Source organism: Diuraphis noxia, unplaced genomic scaffold (genome assembly GCF_037042655.1).
Source record: "Diuraphis noxia isolate RWA-SAM2 unplaced genomic scaffold, SU_Dnox_SAM2 contig0002, whole genome shotgun sequence".
NCBI lineage: Eukaryota > Metazoa > Arthropoda > Insecta > Hemiptera > Aphididae > Diuraphis > Diuraphis noxia.
Genome location: NW_028301712.1, coordinates 66295341 through 66318004, shown reverse-complemented (window position 1 = coordinate 66318004; position 22664 = coordinate 66295341).

Below are 22664 nucleotides of genomic sequence, written 5' to 3'. Positions count from 1 at the left end.
TTATGACATAAAATTGTAGACTGTAATTCATTCATTAACAATCAGTATTTTTTGAAAATATTATCATAACGTAAACATATAATATAATATAAAAATATAATTCTAAATGTGGTTATTGAAAAGTTCATAAAGTACTTATAATATTATAGTGTTATAAACTAATGTCTAGAGAGTTTCAAAGAACTAAAAAACGTTCCAAATCAAAACAATTTACAAATATGTTTTCTACTGTGAACTAAAATAATACTAAATAGTCAATAAAACCTAACGGTTCTCAATATGTTGGAACCAATTGGTTATATTATATATAATTTCAAAATAAATTAGTGACAACCTGAAAATACTTAACCATTCTCAACCTGAAAGTTCCTAATCATTCTCATAGTGTCAACTATACCTACCTTCAATAATAATATAATATGTATATTGTATAGGTTATTAGAAAAAATTCTAAAATTAATAATACCATAATATTATTATTATTTTTTTTTTTAATTATCCCGCGGCAACTAAGGTCATTGGGAAGGGGGTAGTACTACTGTAGGTTTTATGGAACGGTAGGTTGGTTTTACACGTTGGTGAGAGTTTTGGCAGAATTTCTATTGGGGCACCTGTAGGTTTCTGCCATGCCCCGGAGTGGGGGATGGCGACACTTGTTCTCCGGACACCGTGACTTGCCCGGAGAAAAATGCTGCCCGATGTTCGAGGATCGAACCCGGTCCGGCTGAGCCACAGCCGACGCGTTAGACCACTCGGCCACCTCGTACCCCTCTAATATTATTATTCTTGTTGTAAAGTCATGTTGCTCTTTTCGTTACCCGAACTGATTTCTTGCAAGACATATATTTATAATTCAGAACAAAAACTGCTTATAAGGTTAAAAACAATTGATATTCACAATTAAAAAGTTCTAACTCAAGAACTTTTTTGTCCTTAATTAACATTTTTATTAAATCGTTAATTTGTATGATATGTTTTGCTTTGAACAAACTACAATACTTAACACAGAGCATACATTTTTATTTTCGTGTAATGTCGTTAAAAATCATAAACTATGTTACAATTTGAAGTTTAAAATTGCTCTCCTGATCAAATCGATATTTTGCAATAGCACATCTACCTCATATATTTTTATTTTATTGTATCGATTGGTCGTCGAACTACCTAAAATAGGTAATAACATTATTACACTACTATACGATTAGATCGTATGGTATGTACTCGCATATTTGTCATCTACAACCCGCCAGCAACCGAACACATACAATATAGTTTCACGCGTAACGACACGCATTGGATAAATTATTATTTTTTTTTTTTTGTTCAACACAAAGACTTCAACATCTTGAGGTTATTAGCCTACAATCGTAACATATGTGAACAGAATTTAAGTTTATGATATAAATTAATATGGTGGAAAAATTTCGGTGTTCGTCAATTGCGCCAGATTTGGGACACTACCTGTATAGTATACATCTATTGCGCCGCTATAAAAAAGGTATATTAAAAAGGTATAATACATAAATTGCGCCGGAGCATTTGACAATGACACAGACTGTCTTGGTTAGTTTTAATTTTTATAATAATTATATTATATTATAATATATTAGTTAAATATTAATTTATATTAATTATGTTATTTTTATAATAATTTGTACAATAATAATAATAATAATTATAATAATTTTAAATTATAATAATTTGTGGCTTATCTGGCAACATGACTTCATAATATTGTGAGGAAATTAAAAATATGTCGAACAAATGGTCAAATATCATATTTCATTACACACATAAAAACCATAGTTGCAAAACCTATTTGTAAGTTCCTTATTTACCAAATATACAACATTGCTAATCTGTAAGTTTTGTAATCAATAGAAATAATAGGTATTACACGTGTTTATATAATGATGTATTTAAGAATCGATCGGCGCAATTGACGTACACAATTTATAGCATTGAAGTATCGATCTGCGCAATCGATGTATACCTTTTTCCTATCCCATAATTTTTCTTTTTTTACCTGTGATTTACGGCGCAATTGATATATGCCCAAAAATGTGTAATAGATTGCAGCTTCAGTGTTTTCTTCGCCGAGAGCAAGACGGACGAATGTTGTGTTTTTTGAAGATTTTCCGTGCTTCGGTGTATTTTGAGCATCTAGTTATTATGTGGTCGATTGATAGGTTCATTGGTGATGAGGAAGGAGTGGTTGAGGTGTGTGTGGCCAATTCTATCTCGGGTTATAATTACCTCGTCTCTTCGTTTTAAGCTGCAGGGAAAATTCCATTTTTTGATGAAAAGATTGACGTTCCTTAGTTTATTTGAGAGGGGAACATCGGTTGGATAAATTATACACCTTAAATTATACATATACATGTATATCGTACAAGTTTTTAAAAGAATATAATTGACTGTAACAACGATGTGACATGTCCGTCATTTTACCTTCATATTTGTATAATATATATATTATGCTCGGAGTTTTTCGTATTGTATACATAATACATATTAAAGTATTTTGAATACCTATATCACATATATAGTTAGGGCAGCCGATCAATATTATAAACTATATTATACCTATTTATCTAATACCTATGTATGTAATATATTATATATTGGAATATATTATTGTAAATGCGCTTAACATAATTCAAACTTTGATCTAGCTCGTTCATATTATATTAGGTTTATCGGAACAATACCATGTATGCATACGAAACAACTATATATAATAATCATACCGCGTACGCCGGATAAATCCTGGCATTATACTATTAAACTAGTATGACTGGAAGTCTGTTTGCTTAAAAATCCGTTGAAACCAGTTTATTGTAGGTCGTATACGCGATTCGTCGTATTATATTTATTATATTAAAACGTAATCGCATATAATAATGGCTGTAGTCAATTTGCACCAAAATTGACCCAAAATATTTACAACATGTGTAATTTGCACCATTTTTTTAAAATGCGTTTGTAATTTGCACCAAAATAAAGATATGTAATTTGCACCATCCTCAGGTATTAAGAAATAGGAATTGTAATTTGCACCAAAATTAAAATCGATTATTTTTTCGATAGTATTTTGATAGTACAAACTTATAAGTTTTTATATCCTAATATAAATTTAGCTTAGTTTTTATTTATAAAATAGCTGAGCTTATTCGTCATATATTGATGTAAGTACTAAGTTTCTATAAAATTGTACCTATAATTTACGAATATAAAAAAAAGTTGGCCAATTAAAAAAATTATATGTTATTAAATCGTTTTATTATTATTAAAATTATTATTGTCATTCGTATCAATCTAGTCTCGACATCTGCGAAGATACCGAGGAAAAATCGAATATTCCATAATCGAACAAATAAATACCTAATCATTTTGGTGAAAATTACAAATTCTATTTTCGAATACATGAGGGTGGTGCAAATTACATACCTTTATTTTGGTGTACATTACAAACACTATTTTTGGCTACCTGCAGTGGTGCAAATTACATATCTTTAATTTGGTGAAAATTACAAACTCCCATAATAATATAGATGACTGCAGTAATTATTAGTGAGTGGGAGATTGTCCCACCGCTAATAATTGTTTATATAATTGTAATCAATAAACGATGGGATTCAGAGGAGAAGTAATGCTATAACGCGGTCCCTTCTTTAGCTCTCGGTACAAAAGAAAAAAAAGATATCTCCTGTAACCATGTGCCGTACTCTGCGCACCTAATACCTATATATACGCGTATCATAATCGAAGCAATGATTCTTGAATTTTCCACGATCTACATAATGTTAATATTATTAATTATAATACCATTAATCAATGTGTGGTGGGATATTATATTTTCGATATTATCCATAAGGTAGCATATATCACGCGTTGTCCTTCTGCAGATGGTCCTCCGTGTGTCACGGACACGATAAGGTGACAAACTACTCGTTTTTCAAACTTCGAAACGCGTCTCCAGATGACCTAACCTAACCTGCATACAGGCTCCTCCACATCAGGCCCTGATACAGAACTTAATCCGGGCCCCTCTTCAATAACAATTATTTATTTCGAAACATTATTCTATAATATAATACATTTGATGTTATTATTTGCATGGACGCCCGCCTCCTCGAAAGTCCAGTCCCAGTACCATGGGGTCCATCTGACCCCCCCCCCCTCCTCTTATGGGGATCCTGCCTGTATATACTGTAATACTTACGGACACAAGATGCAGTTATCCGCACCAAGTTTATACTCGTCGAAGTTTTTATTGAACCCTATATATAGGTATAAACGTATGTATTATTATTATTCAAACACGTTAATGGGTGCGTACACGTACCAAAACGTATTATCTAATAATATATACCACAATATAATACGTTTGACATATTATAATATAAAATATATAATTTATTTTATTCCTGGGTAATTAGGCTTCCAAACAGATTGTGCGATATTGTTAACAGTGCACGTGTGTGTGTATAAATACTTGAGGAGAGGCCACCCAAAATCTATACGTGCTTGGCCGGGGGGTTGAAAATTTCGGCGACTTTCTAAATCGACGGTGCGCACTGCGCAGATCGCCGGACCAAGACAAGAATTTTTGTCGATCGCCGCGCGGTCTCCTCGAAAATCGAACGCAACGCCCAACGAAAATGTCGAGAAGTAGTAATAAAAGCGATAAATAATAATAATAAAAAAAAAAATATCCCGAATTTTGGTCACGAAGTCAGTACTAATTTTACTATTTAAGCCCGTATCTATGCGCGCCATCTAAATCGATTGTTTTGTAGGCGTATTTGGACCGGTCCGATTCGCCATTAAACCGCTTATTACGCCGCGGCAGTAATTAAAGAACGTTTTTTCGGTTTTATTTTGTCACAAAATGCACGGGTAGGCGAGCGCGTACCTGGTAATATTAAATTACACTGTTGCAGTGTATAATGTAAAATACCTATAATAATATGTGGATTTGTATAAGTATATGCTTTATTTAATAACAATGTAATAATCACTGGGTCGGGATTTTTATTTGTTTATTTTTTCTATATTTTTCGTCTGATTTTATTTTTTTAAATTTCTGTGCGAGTATCAAGATGTCGGACAAAATAATAATATTATTATTATGATTATAAAAAAAAAATAATAATAATACGTACTTGTAGACGGCTGCGCGCGCGAGAGGCCAATGAGTTTTTTTCGACGCTTGTATGGAGATATTATCGTGTCGAGTGGTTAAATTGAGTCATTATATTATATTACATACGTACGCATATAATAATAATAATAATATATAATATATTATTTTGTACCCGACGTAGGGTATTTATATTATATATATATAATAAGAAACGGTCTAGTGTGAACAAGACCGTATCGTATCGTTAACTCCGCGAACGACTTCAACAATAATAATTACGATCATTATTTCTCCATTTTTCGATAGTAATTATACCTATACTTATATGTATAATATACATTGCACGTACCTACTTATATAGGTATAGAACTACCTGTATACACGCACGCACGCAAAACATTATGATAGAGCCGACAGAAGTATGACGTGCTCGTAATCATCGTGGTGATTGTTTTGATATACATATTTACTGTCGTTGGCGATATCTAAAATTTAGATTCTAAATGCACCGAAAATAAAGTGATTATTGTTTTGACGGTGCAGGCTCACGCAAAACTACACTATGAATCGCGCGTTAGATCCGCACAAAATTAATTTCCTACGAACCACCACGTCGTTTCAAAATGTTCTACAAAGGGCGGTACTAGATTCGACCAGAAGTGAACCTTTTTTTCCCATCACAATATTCGTTTTCACCAAATAAGATATTGACCACGTTACCACACAAACAATTTTTATAGTATTAAAATCTATTATACAGTGAGTTTATTTAAAATTATATACCATATTGAAGAACAGCAAACAGCGCATTTCAATTATCAACTAGACAACTTATAGAGGGATGACGGAGATCCCTTCAACCAAACAAGCAAACTATATCTGACGATTTTTTTATCAGACATGAAAGATATTTGTACTACACAAATTATATAAATTACAATGAATTTTCATCAGTCAAGAAGGATACATTTAAATTACAAATTACTTATATGTTATGTCTTCTCTTCATCATTATTACTTGTTGTGCTTAATTGTATATAGTTGTATATTTTCTTATTAAAAAAAAAAAAAAAAAATTACCTATCATAACTATTAAAAACGCAGCGTAGATCTATAGCTATATTCAGGTCATAAAATAGACCTAAAATGTATATTGTGTAGGTCGCATATTGGAATGGTGTCGAACGGTAAATATTTTAATAATATGTATTATATACTCATCAGTACTTGCCTTAAGTCACGAATTTGACGTAAAAGTATAATATAGATATAATAGTTATACGTATAAAAAGTATAAAATTTGAAATAAAAATATACAATTTGCGGCTATACAATTAATATATATGTGTGTGTGTGTGTGTGTGTGTGTGTGTGTGTGTGTGTGTGTGTGTGTGTGTGTGTGTGTGTGTGTGTGTGTGTGTGTGTGTGTGTGTGTGTGTGTGTGTGTGTGTGTGTGTGTGTGTGTGTGTGTGTATGTGTTTTTAAAAAAATTATAAAAAGTGTCTACCAAATATGCTACAATTTAAAAACTAAAATACCCCCAGCAATCTAATTTTATTTTTTACAAATATTTTTTTGTATGTTACATAAGTTTTTGATTTATAGTTAAATATGGCACAGTTTTTATCAAAATATCAAAAATATTCTAAAATTTATAAATGTATACATGTCTTTACATAATACCCCATCATCACCGACAAGAGGTCATCCTATTCAACTACAACTTTACATATACAATATATAGGTGCCTATCCAATTTTTAATATTTTATACTTATGTAGTATTTTAAATTAACTTGCTGTATTTCAGATTTGAATATTATTATTATTATTTGGACGGAAATGTGGTAAATACTAAATATCTCATTTGATGAAAACGATAATTAGTGGAGGAGGGAAAGGTACGATTTTGGTGAAAACGCTCTTCTATAGCTATCTACTATAAGAACTAAGGTTAGGTTAAGCTTTAATATCATATAATATAGATGTTATGTATAGGTTATCGAAATCTTGATTCCGATTTGAGATGAAAGTATTTGAAAATCATATTCAACATATTTATTTAAGGCATCTTATAAAGTATACTATTCTTAAGTATACTTAAAAAATTAAAAACGGACTCACTCAAGTCTCACCTAAATAAAATTATACAAAATAGTATTATTTATGAGATGTTCGTCATTCGGACTATGCTCTATACTTCGAAATTAATTTCCGTCACCGAGTGGCGATTATAAACAATACAATTTATTGAAAGTGTAGGCGTATCGGAGACTTACTTTGTGTTTTGTTCGTTTGATTTGTTGTCATATTTTTCAAGAATGTTCACTCATTTATTGATATACAGAAAATGAAGAACAAACCACCATGTCAACAGGATCAACTGCAGTTAAACCTCATCGATTATAGTGGTTTCCGATGTTTAATCGTTAATAATTTGTCTCACCGCATATGGCGGTAAAAAAACATGACATATTATGATATTTTAATCTATTTTTTTGTCACACCATCGGGTCAATCGACTGCGAGAACAATATTTCGAACTACGCGTGTGTATACCACAATCAAAAACAAACAATGGATCCAATACGAATTTTAATCACGAACCAAAAGAAACGATTTAAATTCAATACACATATTATGCATATACACTCGGAATCGTATACATTATTTGTTCATAAAATTAATACAAACATTTTTGGATAGCAATATATTCTATAATATTTTATTATATTTAAATAGATACGGATATCATAACACACACATTTACCTACAGGGCAACAGAGTAGGTACACGTGTCGATGACTATTATTCGATTATCATGAAGCACAGTTTATTATTATATTATTGGCATTACAATATGTTCAGAGTGATTTGATTAAAGATTCAATTGACCGTTCAATTGAGTGTCCTTAAAAGTTACGAGGAAAACAATTAATATATTTTACGATAAATTAACTGTTGTTGCAAATATATAACTTCCTCGGTTATGCGTGTATGCTATATGCATTACGATAATATTTCTGTTTGTCATATTATTATCAAGGTACCTATTCTAATGTACGAGAATACATTCTAACAGTGTTCAAACAGTATATGTACTATGATAAACATAGAAACAATATAGTCTTTGCATTAAATATAGTTTTTGCATATAATTATTATATTTTGATGTCATAATGATTTTAGGCACTTTTGCATTTATCGGTACATCTATGTGTTATACTATTACCATATCCTACCGACATACAATATTTGTGATGCATTTCATGAATACAATAACAACTTCACTGTCATCGACATTCGAGCCATAACAATAATAATTCAATCGTGGACGCGATGTCATCTTCACTCAAATGCACTTGTGTTTAAGGAGTATTGTGCAGGTAATGTAATCGCGTTGCATTCGGTAGCCCCCGAAACGTTTCAATAACCGTTAAACCGTTTAAACGCCTCATAAAAAGTTCAATAATAAACGGTAATGGTAACGTTGTTTTACGTTTTTCATTGTAATATAATATATTATTTTATTATGACTACGCAAGTATGTCTAGCCAATGTATCATACATGAACGAGGTAGTTATAGATATGTATTTAGCAGTAAAGCTTATCGTTTCGCAACACTGATGAGTTGTAAAATGAAAATTGTTCAAAAATTTGGAGGATTGTTTAATATATATTATATTATTTACGGTTAATATTTTTAGGTGTTGTAATATAGTGTGAATTTTTATGAATTAAAAGTGAAAAATGTATAGAAAAATTAGTCTGTACAATTTTAATCATTATCATTTCAATATTATAAGTTGTTAAGTAATTAAATATACATTATGATTTTTGTTTCGCAAACCAACGCATAATATCTTATATTATTATCCAGATATTATTTTATTTATTTAAATTTGTTAAGGGGTTTACCATAATGTTTTATTGATAATTATAAATATCTGTATAAATTTAGGATATCTTTTTCAAACTACGACCATACAATGTCTGGGACAAGATGTAAGTATTGTCTAATCCGTGCTAAAAAAATATCTACAAGTATACCTTTCATCTAAAATAATAAGACTTTTCTCTTCGAGTTTATAAGTTCTATAATGTCAAAATATTAGCTAGTTGATTTTTATCAAGTGATTTTTACCGTAAAAAGTTAATTATATCGGTCATTTGTATATTATTTACAGTCAGTGCAGCGAAAATTGGTTTTTAAATTTTGTTATATTCTCAGACACACAAAAGTCGAGCCAAATAATACCAATCCCATGATCTATACTAATGTATCTGTACGTGGTCTATGGATACTAAATATTACAATATTGACAATATCCATTATATAGTCCATAATTCTGTATAATATACATAATAAATTTACCTATAAAAATATGTAATATTCAGATATTATCTATAATATGTTCAATAAACCGATACGACGACGAAGTATGAAATATTTCGTTTGTGCCGGATTCCGTAACAGAAAGAAAAAACAAAAAAATAACACTTATAAATATAATAACAATAATAGTAATAGAACCCACTTTTCTTTCGGGATGGCGAGTAAATCGTATTATAAATTTCGTGTATCACGTAAATAATACATGACGTATATACATATATATATATATATAAGTACATGCGGGTGACGGCTACAACACTGTGCAGCTCGCACTTACCTAATGGACTATAATGGAAATCTTCATGGATTTAATATATCGGTCGTGCCGCCCGATGACGCATATAGATTAAGTCTTATTGTGTCCGCGCGGTTAATGGGTTTTTAGATGCTATTTTCATACAATGTCGCGATGTAAATTATTACGACGAAACGAACACACAATAATGTTAAAGACTATAGACAGTTTTTTTTTTTTGGTAAAACATATTGTAATAATAATAAGCGTAGAGTTTAGCGGCAATCCATGAAGACGGTTTCCGGAAATAACAATATAATTATATTTAAAATACTCTTATTGAGGGGAGAAGGAGCGTATGTTCAACGTGTTTCGTATAAGCCATGTTTATATAAACGGCTGCTTGTGGTTTGAAATTTATTTCCAAACGGTTTTTATATTTATTCGTTGAATGCCAAGCAGTGTTTAGATTTCATTTCAGAGCACTTTATATTATACATTTACAGTTCGGCACAACGCAGCAGTGAGCGACATATAGTATTTTTACGAACAATTAAACTTCGCCGTCCGAAGTAAATACCTATATATATATTGTATACATAGCGCAAAAGCACATCCCGGTGGTCATCGTGGCCAAGAGGAGAACAACGAAGTACAAAATGTTAAACGCGCTTTACATAATAATTCATATATATACATTGTGCCTTTCGTAATTTGTTTACACCGTCGCTAGAACAAAAAAAAATATGAGAAATGTAATTATAATAACAGTTATATGACAAATATATATATATATATATATATATCGAGAGAGAGATACATATACGTTTTTAACTGCTGCTCACAACTATACAAAGTAATTCAATTTATTTTACACGTTTTTTTTTTTCAAGAGTGACAAATCGTATACGATATAGTGTAAGCAGTACTTGAGCCAAAAGGTTTAAACAAAAACATTTATCGTATAACTACTTTCGTAACCCAGCATTCGTGTATTCGAAATATCAAAAAAGTAATTAAGTCAAACAACATTATTAATTCATTATTGCGACTGCAGTGCCATATTATATTATAATATTATTTCGAATTAAAATGTAAGAAACTTGCTAGCAAAATTGTGTTATGTCTTATGATCAGAGAGTCTCAAAGATTTACGTGAATTTTACTGGCGAAGTTTTAACAAAAATATTCTTTTTAGTGATTTATAGTTTAGTTAGCTCAAACTTTTCAAATTTACGTAGTTACTTTTGTTTTTATGAACTCAAAATCATTTTATATTTATTAACTTTATTTTGTTTGAGTTTGTTGTGAAAAATAGTAACTTTTCATAATTGTTTAACTTTTATATTTTTTATTGACTTGTAACTTCTGTTTAAATATTTGTTAATACTTAATAGTTATAGATTTCAATTTGTATACAATGTTCGTTTTATCTATTTATATTGATATTTTGACTTGCAGATATTGCAACCGCATCACATTTAATTATATTCTAATAATAGTGTAATGTAGACATGTAGTGCCTACTCTTTTAAATAGGTATATTATAATACCTAATTAGCTTAGCAATATTATTATACCAACAATATTTATTACGTTCCGAAGACCGAGGATGTTATAGACATTATAAACAGGATAAAGGTCTTAAATAAAAAATTAACTATAACGTCATAATGATATTTTAGATGTTTCAAGAGTCATTAGTCTTTACACAAAAAATGTATTTTACTTTTTTACACCTCTGGAGTGAATTTTAAAGGTAGAACCGGTAAATTTATATCTAATGTAACTTTGAATACGTACAGTGCTACTAGTACAATAAAAAAATTAAGCTATACAACTGAGAAAATGTGTTTGTTACGGTCATCAAACAAATCAATAATATATTTATAGGTTTTTAATTCAAAACTTATTACTACAAAAAAAAATTCACATTTTATGAAACATTATTTATTTTTTTTACCACTAACTAATAATATTATCGTTATCAGATTTTCAATTTTTTTTTTTTTTTGTTACTTTTTTAAATGAATAATATATGAATTAGCACAGGGTAACCAGTAAAATTTTGTCTAATATTCCACCTTTTTTAAATTTTAAATAAGTACATACAATTTTCAGTTAAAATTCGAATTTTGTACTCCAAAAGTATTATAAAAATATTCTGCTCTGCAGTATGAAATTTAATAAACCAGAGGGTACGTTGTCATTAAAACAAAAAATGATATAAAAACAAGTAAAAATTTATTATTTTCAAGAACGTATATACTCTTGAAATAAAGACCGTTTGCTGTTTAAGCATTCACTATGTATATAGTAGATAATAGTTAGAAGTATAAACAAAACAAAGAATATTACAATAATTATGTCGTTCAACACTGTCTATTAATAATATTAAGTAATTATGTAGTTACTAATTTAGTCCTTATATTATAAAAAATAGGTTAGCTGCAGTTGTCGTTCAACAGTTTTTTTTTTTTTTGTTGTGTAGGTTTCTTTCATGTTCGTTCAAAATGGCTAAATCATAGTTCGGGGTTCATAAATCTAAAGTAATGAGATAATAAAAGCGTTTAATATAATTTAAAACGTAATTTGAAAATATCTAGGTTTTTAAAAACGTTAATAGATTTAAAAATAATGAATTTTTGACATTAAAAGAATAATCCTATAAGGAATACATCTGTGACCTAGAAATATTTTGAAGTTCATTTAAATTTACTGTTATTTATATATTTTAGTTGTATTATTTTAAATTTCTTCAATCAGAACATTTTTTTTAATATATCGCACTAAGTCAAACCGCACTCCGTAAACAAAAATGTGCACTTTGCAGCGTTATTTAATATTATAATCGTTCGAGCCGAAAAGTTTTTGAACGCAGTTAGGCCTGTACAATACTTCAATACATTATAATAACACATTCGCAATTATTTTATTTTTTACGAGGCGTGATACATATATAAATAATCGTGTTTTCGTTAAAATGTTAACACGCGTTAAGACACGAAATTCGTACTCGAGCCTGCGGCTGCTGGGCAGCGGCAATCACGAGAAAGATATAATATTTTTATAAAAGTATATAACTAACAATATTATACCACTATCGACGCGTCAATGCGGTAAGTATTTTTTGCCACACGCACTTGGCAGAAGAGCCGACATAGGAAGTAGTCTTTTGTTTGACGTTCACGTTTTATATACCGTACCGTCTAGTAGAGACAGCAATAGAAAATGCTACTTGGTTCCGGTAGGTCCGTGAAGAGTTTTCTTTTTTCGGTTTTCTATTTTCCAAATCATCGACACGCCTGGCTTAACCCGTGCTTAGGCAACCAAACTTGCGTGTTTATTGGTCTTTCCTCGTATGCGAATCACGTGCGCCATCTGGTGGCACGGGGGTGGCCTGTATGACTGTGGCTGCGAGACTAATAGAGAGCGATTTACGATCGTCGACACCGGTAAATGACTAAAGTCTGGTAATCGAAATTACATTATTCTACCATGTAGTATGATAATGATAATAATAAAATATTAATAATAATATTATTACGGTGTTCATAAATTTAAAGTAAATACTTTTTTTTCACTTGTCGCTCAACGATTGATTAAATAGTATCTTGTCAGTATCGATATTTAAAAAGTACATATTTTAATTTGACTCTATGATTTTAATAAGGTTGTGGTTACGGTTACATATAAAATGACTATATATATTAATACCTACTCGGAATTTTTGAATTTCATAAAAAACGTCAACTGGGTTGTTGTCGGTTCGATTCCAGTCTCTGGTACATAGAGTAACCGCTTTAAGCTGGTCAGTCATGCAGTCTCCAGATGCAGACGATATTCTACGGATCACATGGATTGGCTCAATTCATACTTCCTGTAAGCACGATTATATACTACCAATAGTGAATAGATGCTGTATACATCTAACTAATAAAATATAACGGTTAGAGTTGCCTGCAAAATTTAGTTTTTCTTTTTGAATATCGCAGTCGTTGGTGTTTTTTTACGTCTGTGAACTAGTGGCGGAATATATTTCTTCGGCTATTGTCAAGAAGCTGTTAATACGTGGATAAAATTTAATGAATTTATCATTATAATATTATGAAACAATGATGACTGGGTAAAAACTATACAAGTGGTACCTATATCGATACAATATTATACAAAACTTATTATAGATATTTTAAACAGAGATAATTTGGATTAAAGAACCCACGAATTAAATTATACACGAGCACCGATAAATATTTGATATATTGTATATAATATTCGAATCATATTTGAACCGCGATTACACAGATAAACGCAATTCGAACGAAACATTATTTTGGGGCAAACTACAAGCTGTATAGTTTATCATTCAATTATTGAATAATTTATTATTTTGTTTTTTTACCACGGACTTGTTTACATTGCAGAATCGATGTAATATCTATCATAATTATTATTAGAGGTCAGAAGAGTATGTTGTCTTATGCTATATCGTACACAACAAGAAGTAAGTACACAACAACATTCTCGTCTTGTATCGTCACCGTCGCGCGTCGGTTTAATTGGTTCCTTACAACCGATAATTTATGAATGAATACCAGTGGGATAATACCGGGCTTTCTTCGACGTCCGTATTTGATAGTGATTAGTGGTCGATAATTGTACTGATGAAAGTCAACTCAAACTAAACGCAAACCACGCTAAGTACTGTGATCAAATTTTACATGGGTGACGGAACCGCGTTCACGTCCGCCGAATAGTATTTTCGGTAAAATAAAAATCTACATCAGTTGACGGGACCGTTGAGAATTTCACGTCCGGTAATTTTCGATAACAACGTGAATGACGAAATAACATTATATAAACTATTGACATTGTTTAACGGTGGTTAAGTTGTTGGCAGTTTTTTTCCATATTTCGTGTTAGCTTTTTTGACGGATCGAACCATAGATATCACTATCACGTCTAAAGGTATCTAAAATATGGTAATATTAGAACACTAATTCTTGTCTCTATTCAACAACAATTTTGGCCATAATACGAGGGGGAGTTATCATAGCTACCTGGTACCTATTACTTTGGTATAGAAACTCTTACCGCGCATAAGTATATCGCGTGCGATCTGCCGACCACGGAGGTTGTGGATCACCGTCCGGCCGTCCGCGGACAGATGTCGCGCAGTCGCGCGCCGCCATCGTTTTATTACAGCTATTATTATTATTATTATTACAGTCGTACAGTTTTACGGTTTGTTTGGGTCGGCCGCCCGGGCGAAACGACCGCCGCCGCCACAGCACATAACCATTGAATTTTATGTTCTCGTTTCCCTCCCCCATACACCGTCAAGTAATAATAATAATGACGATGACGACAACGACGACGATGATAATAATAATATAATATAGGTAGGTACCACTTTATTTTCGTCGTTGACCGAGGTCGCGGTTCACATCGCTCAAGTACCTCTTGCTCTTTGCGGCATTCGCTATACGTTTTTCCAAGAGATTTTTTTTCTTTTATCGCCAAGTAATGCGATTGGTCGTACTTTATACTTGATATGCAGCAAACAAGACGTGACGGATTTTAGGCGAAACCTATTAGTCAGGAGAAAAACATTCAAGATTTTCAAGGAAGAATTCGGAGTGTACATCGATACGTATCGATTTAATTTTGAGCGTTCTACAAGTTACACGTTCAATATACAAGAGATACGTACCGACCCGTATTGGGTTTAGACTTCGATACGAGTCGGTACGTAACTATTCTCAGTTGATACGCATCGATCCTTCTTCTTGAAAATCTCGAATGTAATGTGAATTGATCAAATCGGGTCAGCCTGAACTAGGCGGCGGCGGTAAACGTTTTCGTAACTTGTGTAAACAACCGTATACAAATCAAGTTGGTGTCTTGGATTCGTTTCCATGTTTTTGGCGAATCGTACTTCAGATCACAGCTAAATCAGAACCCGATCAGCTGATCGAGTGTCACTTCTGTATAGTTTTGTGCACGTCGTGGACGAGCGTCAGCCCGACAATGATGTGAACATGGAAGATGATAAACTGCGGAAAAATTAAAATTTATGAAAGTCAATACGGAAGCTGCAGCAAATACAAATTTTACATAGTGCAATTTACTGCAAATTTGATAAAGTTCATTATACGAACTGCGGTAATTCATTTTATTAAGTAAGTACCTATAAGTACACTAGTAGTACATTAGTAGGTACAATTGTACAAGTGGTATTTTTATGAGTAAAGGAACCGATATTATTATTTAGCACGTTGCGTCAAATTACTTAAAAATACATTTGAATTTACCTTACTAATTCATAACGCAAAATAACTTCTTCTTCTTCAGTTTAACGGTCCATTTAGGGACAGCGCTCTATAGGACTCAAAATCGCTCTCAATCTATCTTTCTGATACGTTATCTCTAAATTTGTGTTCGGGCAATGTAAAATATAAATACATTATTAATTCAACAATATTGGAACATAAGAACACATAGGTAATAGAAATAAATGATTCTTAGGTTTTATGTACTTGAACACTTATCGACTTCCGCAGATATTAATACGCCGTGATGCGCGAGGGTTTATAGACACTTAAGTGATGATAACGACCGTTGACAGCGGTGCAGACTGCAGAGAGATTACGTACCTATACAATATAATAATTTTATTTTTTTTATTTGAATTAAGCCTCGGCAACTATGGCCATTGGCAACAATGGGTTTAACTCTAAATTATTTACAAGTGTAATAATATTGTTAATAGTAAAATACTGTACTTTTTTAATTTAATTCTATCATAGGACATAGATACTTGTTATTTTATTACGTTATAAATTATAATGTAGCCGAACAATAGATAATTTGGGTGCACGACATTACGGAGACTTTAAAGTACCCACCTATGTCATATATCGATTTCTCGCGTTTATATTTCGCATATACGACGCGCCGTGTAGTACCTAAATAATTATTATATGATTATACCTAATATTATTTTAATATTAATGACATTGTATGTATATTTACATAATAATCTTCAAATTTGTATTTTTAAATATATTGTAAATAGAGGTGATCGGATCTTCGATGACCACAATCCATTATTTGCATTTTCTCAATTATTTTGGATTGTAGAAGCCGTGTTAAATATTCTAATATTATTATACACAGTGTACTTACGATTTACCTAATGGCACATAGTGTTATTATACTATAATATGTGTGTAACCGTTTTAATAATATAATAAAATGTTGATAAATTCAATTAATTATTACGCGAAAGCACACGAATCGGTGTTATCAGGACTACCAATGTGATTTATTATATATATTATATCATATATGACTTACGATTAACGGCCTATATTACGATTGTATATAAGTTCTTTTTGCCTGCAATTGGACAAGAGCTGTAGTTTATTCAGATCAAGTAGTTTCCATTATGTTTTGAACGGAGTTTATTATCATAGTATTCATATGGTAATAGTTGATAGAATTATAATATAACGTATAACTAATACTATAAATAACACAAACTGAGTGATTTTAAACACGATGTATGTATAATAAATCCCGTACAGTAGCAAGATTTAAGAATTAAAAAATAATTGTAGTTAGTGTACTAAGTTTAATGAACAATGTGTACGGGGTTTTAATCGTGATTATAATTATTTAAATTTTTTATATGTTTTTGTGGGCGTTTCAAATAAACCACGCGTTTTGATTGTCAAAAATCGTGTTATACACAAGAAAAATTAACAATATTCACGCCGTTTTGTCGAAATTAAAACGCTTGAAAATCCGAACGCAAATTGGAATAAATGTTGGCATGATCAATATATTCCTAACAAAAAAAAATCAAAACATCGTAACTTCGAATGTATTCATGTTGCCATATTGATAAAGCGGTGAGAAACAGTATAATATAAAGTATATTGTCAAACAAAACATGACGTGAATTTCAACTGCAAGTCACAGATTAGATTAGATAATAGTTTTTACAAATATTTTAATGAAATTTCTTCCGACAGTTGTTATGTATTGAAAACTTATATTGTATTTATAATATACAGTGTGATTACGTCGTCCATGTATTGTAATTTATTGTCACACAACCACACTCGTAGTATGATGGTGGCTTTTTGACTTTTGACATAAATCATCGGGTATAGCTCGTCGGAATTCCAATTTTGGCGAATCTCTCAGCCCATGCATTATATAACATTATACCCGCCGCTTGTGGTGTTGTGAAGACGATGCTTTCTGACTAAGCGTGATGTGTATGAGCGCGCGACCGCGAGCAGCTTCGCGTGGGAAGAATGTGCTCGTCGGGTTCGTATGTGAGAACGCCGGCAATATTTCTCAGTGCCACACTCTGCCACGTGTCTATTTGTGTTGTGGGTTTGCAGATCATGGGAAATAGCGTAAAGAATAATTTAACAACAATAAACAAAAAAATCATATAGGTACTGTTATATTGAAACACAACTTAACGGACATTGTATAAAAAGTTTGATATTTTTGAAATAATATTTTATACACGTTTCTCGCTAAATTTTCACGAATATTTACGTCTCAAATTACAATTATTAAACTCAAAAGGCTGTGTTATGGGTCGAACAATGGCTTGCTATATCTTAGTAGTAATAATAGTAGTATAGTTAAATAAATAACGTTAATAAATACATAGTAGGTACCTATTTACATTTTACGTGTGCAGCTAAAAAGCTAAAATATGATTAATTTTCTCAGTGTTATTCTGCAAAATGTAATATTATATTAACTGTCAATTATTATTAAAACGACAAATGAATATCAAGACATGTCATTAAAAAATGATTTCAATCAGTATTTTGTGTAATATAATTATTTTAGGTCAGTATATTATGTTTTAAATTTTTTATTTACTCTATAATTTTCTGGATGGTTGTTAAGCAAGAATTGAAAATTTAAGATTTGCTGCAACAGAATAATGCTTATGGCTTTAGCGTATTTGATGTATGAACTCTATATGGTGACTTATGAAGAAACATAGGAAACATATTAAACGAAAAATATCTTATGGAAAAGCATTATAAGAAAAAAATATATGTCATTATTGTTTGGATTAATAAAGGATTAGTATTGAGACCCGATTTAAACATAGGTACATACGACAAATAGTGATTAACCATAGATGTAATTTGTATACTAGAAAAATAGACATTTAAACGTATTAATTATAGAAAGATGGAAAAATAGTGAAGAATGGTTGCAAACTAATATTTTATGATTGATAACAGCAAAGTAGAGATATTTCATAGATAATACATAGGTTGGTTAGGTATCCTGTACGGCTGCACTGAATGTATAATGATATATTACTTCTGGTAATGCATTGATTTTAATCCATAAATTATATTATTTAAAAAAAAACGTAATTTTTTGTTGCAAAACGCAAATCGCTTGTAATTTTATTTTATATTTGAAATTTGTATAGCATAAACAATATAATTACACATATCACGTGTGCTTGCGTACAGTTATTACTTATAAGATAATAAAATATATTGAAACGTATTTTTTATATTATATATATATATGTAAACTATGGAGAAAACCAGCGTTATTAAAAAACAAGTAGTTTTTGTAGTAAGTATACAGAATTAGAATAATTACCATAATAGACGAATGCTGCGTTGTTCACTACTTATATACATGTTATAGTTATCACGTGTTTAAGTGCATATAAATTAATAAAATCAAACACGTATAAAATAAAAAGAAAAGAAAAAAGGTGCCGATCCGACTATAAAATCAAGTGACGTTATTTTTCTCTGTGCATGAAACGTTTTTCAACAGGACACATCATCTGATAATCGAAAAGTGTAGGTTTAGGAAATACTTAACTTATCATTAATAATATTATAGTGTTGCTATTTTAAAATGGCATTAGATATACTTATATATATATATATATATATATATTCTAGAATTTGTTTTAGTCTCATTAATTGGTTGTCTTGTGTAGTAATAAATACAAATTTTTAATATTGTTTATAGGCAACTGTATAAATTACAAATAGCCAACCACTAACTGCTTACAGCTCATTTATATGGAGTATATTATATTGTCTCCCCAATTTATAATTATACTATTTCATCTGTTCGTCATTAGTGTACTTTTTCGCGTGTCTATACTACTCATAGGTATATCAAAATAATTTATATAATTTATATTTGAATATTATTACAGGTATCTATACAACACATTTCGTACACTCGGCAGCTATATGAATACTCTATTGTTTATGTACACAGGATTTCGTTTATAATATATACTGCACACTGTAGGTACAGTTTTCGAAAACAAAAACCGAAAACGAAGGTTGCGCACGCAGGGGGGGCTGCGTGCGTGTGAATAGATCGCGGCAGCGTTGGACAGAGTGAAAGTGGCGCAGGTGACGCGACGTGTTGCAGCAGGTATAATAATATAAGAAGGATAATAATACAAAATTGTAGGCGCGAGTCGGGGGCGGTGGGTGTCCTATTGTCCGAAAAGGGACTACCTATATACGTGCATCTATAGATATTATTTTTCGTTTTTCTCTCGCCGCTGTATTCTTTACGAGAATACATATTATTATTATATACATCATATAATATACCAACTATGAAATTTGCCAGTTTTCGGACTTTGGTTATGCGTGCGGTGCATGCGATAATATTATTATATAATATAATGGATACTGCAGCGTTGTAGGACGACGACAATATATATACGCATATACACATATTATATAGTGTGCGTGTGGTACTATCATATATACACATATTCTCATAAACACACACACTAACGTTGGTTTGGATGTATATATGTTAAATTATATATACGCGAGGTGCGACCGCCGGCCATATTTCATCGACGCCGGCTCGTAAATAACGCGGCCCTCCAGCAGATGAATGACGACGACGATCTCTCCCTCCCTCTCCCACTCACTCTCTCTTTCTCTATCTCTCTCTCTCGTTCAGTTCATCGGGTTATAATACACATTATAATAACATTATTATATATAAATAATATATATATTTATGTACACACATATACACGATAGCGTGCGCGCGCATGTGTGCGTGTGCTTGCATGTGTTGCGCGCTCGATCACACTTGCGTTATGGCTTGGAGAGGATTCGAGAAAAAAAATGTGGAATAAATGTATAATATAAGAAAATAGCATTGTATAATAATAATATATAGGTAGGTACAAGGTACTCACGTCAGTGAAGTTTATTTATTGCATATAGGTAATAAACTGTACAACTCGTATACATACCACACCTCACCGGTGTACGACAATCACTTGACTAATTACTATCATTATTATTACCATTTTACATACAAAGCCGTATGCGAATTGCATCGCTCTTTGTCTGACAATTTTTATATAATACAAAATTATATGTGTTCATGACAAATTTTGGGTTTTTATATTATTGTGTCGTGGGTCAAAGCGAGAAGTATTTAAATGCAGATTTCTTTCGAAAAATGTATGTGAAAAAATTTTTTAGGAGTTCTTAGAGTATCAACTATGGAACGATAATAGCTAATTAATATTAGTATATATTTACTGTAATAGATATCATATTCATCGTTTTCAATCAAGCCGACCTAACATTATCAGGGCTCGGATTTTAAAGTATAATAAATAAGAAAAAAAGCTCGAAATTGTTTTAAAAAAGCAAAAATGAAGCATATATTTATTTTTAAAAAAAGCAAAAATAACGCATGGCCAAAAATTAACATGAACTAGTTGTGAAAAAAAAAAAATTGAAATTAATCAAAACTAATTTAAATTAAAAAAAGAGTTTACCATGTATTTGGTAAGATTTTCAGTAGTGAAACTGGCATAATATTTTTATACATATATAAAACCATGCAATATGATAATTTAGTCCGTAACTACTGTGTATTCTGGACCCTCTTATTAATTAAATTAATTTTTTTTAATTACTATAGCATGATAAACATAATATACAAATTCCACACCTAAAATAACTGAAAAAGCAAAAAAAGCATTTACATAAAAAAAGCAAAAATTAATTGATTATTTAGAATGAGAATGACGTGAAACAAATTTATGACTTAATTTCTAGCTCATATATAAAAAAAAAGCATTTGCTTTAAAATTCTAACCCTAGTTATTATTATTAATTGCATATACGATCCGAGCACATCTCATTATGCATATAATAAGTATGTAAATCGTATAATTATTCTTAAACACGTTCATAGTAATAAACCGTCTACAGTATAAACTCAAACGGCCTAACTAATTAAACGCCAATACGACATGAGTATTATGATATATTATAGGTAATAATATTATACGCGTTGTAATAATCGTTGTAATGGTTTTCTCTTAGTTTCTTAAACATGTATATGTAAACTGCATAGGATCATATAATATGAAACAAAGTGCATCACAGAGATCGATTTAAAATCAATTATTACGGAAAGGGGAAAACGATGTAAAAAGCTAAGAACGTTCGACAGTAATAATTCAATAATGATCATACGCTCAGGACATTTATCTGGGATTTGATTGAGGGGATAGATTTTAACATTTTGATATTAGGTATATTGTATAGTATTAAAATACCTATACAAAATCGTGTGTTTTTTTTATCATACAAAGCGTTATTTTATTATTGATATTCAACACTATAGCTGTAATATTCTGAGGTATGAGCAAGATACTTTTTATGCTCAAACAAAATTTACCTAATGTTTAAAGAGACGCCTCTGCATTTTAATGCTGTGAATAGTTTCTTTATTTTACCTGGGTGGTTTTATAAGCTTCTTGAGCACATATAAGATGTATAGGATCTTTAATATTC